Source organism: Neolamprologus brichardi, chromosome 9, assembly GCF_056152115.1.
Source record: "Neolamprologus brichardi isolate AB-2024 chromosome 9, ASM5615211v1, whole genome shotgun sequence".
NCBI classification, from domain to species: domain Eukaryota; kingdom Metazoa; phylum Chordata; class Actinopteri; order Cichliformes; family Cichlidae; genus Neolamprologus; species Neolamprologus brichardi.
In genome coordinates this window covers 21,699,413-21,700,203 of record NC_142112.1, presented here as the reverse complement: position 1 = coordinate 21,700,203, position 791 = coordinate 21,699,413, and the positions used below count along the sequence as shown (strand labels likewise).

Here is a 791-nt window from a genome sequence, read left to right as displayed (position 1 = left end):
AACATTAAAACATCACTCTTTTTGGGGCATAACTTGCAAGTCAACATTTAATCGGCTAGATTACACAACGGTTGCCACTGTGTTTGTCAAACTGCAGGTTGTTAAATGTTAACGCTGGCTATCCCGTCGAATATGATTTATGACAAACGCCGCGTAAAGTTAGGCCCGTTAAAACAAAGCTAGCTTCCTTTCAGAGATATATGAACATCTTCACCTGTAAATCCTCTTCATCCATCATATCTAAATCACACAGCAATGACTATGAATTTATTCCTCTATCTTACGTGTACGCAGCCGTCAGGGTTAGTCAGCTCTGGCTAGCCTGCTAAAACCTTTCCAAAAAATTGATATAGCTTTTTTAATTTACCGCTTCTTTACAATGTAAAACTCAAACCACATAGTTGACTTTGACATACGGCAATACATAAAATCACGCAACAGAAAAGATACACGGATTCTTACCACTATGTACCTTATAGCGTAGAGCAGATTGTGTTTCAGCTAACGTTAGCTACCAGGATATTGAAACCCGGAACCAGTATGGGCGAACACACGTCCGCAGTAAATTTGTTCCGCAGAGTCGAAAAAGAAAACTGCCCGGCTCTTTGCTCTTATGTGTATAAAAATAAATAATAATATTCATATTACTATGGCTAGCAACCTTTTCTTTTTAAAAAATAAAATATTGTCTTCTACGATCACAAAATGCGTGTCAGGATAATGAGCGTTTAACTGTCCGCTATTGTATATGAGTTAGCATATCGAAATAATACATTAAGGTAAACAGATAA

The 791-nt window shown here is 37.2% G+C and overlaps 1 protein-coding gene across 2 annotated transcripts in view; it reads right to left on the bottom strand.

The window, feature by feature from the left end:
* Positions 1 to 562, bottom strand: part of eloca (elongin C paralog a) — a 4,520-nt gene extending 3,958 nt beyond the window's left edge. Inside the window, exon 1 of one of the 2 annotated variants that reach the window (XM_006794615.3) lies at positions 473 to 562. The gene's annotated coding sequence lies outside the window, so the exon portion shown is untranslated. Of the gene's footprint in view, positions 1 to 462 lie in introns of both variants that reach the window. The other variant, XM_035909475.2, reaches the window with a different exon arrangement.
* Between the last annotated feature and the right edge of the window lie 229 nt (positions 563 to 791).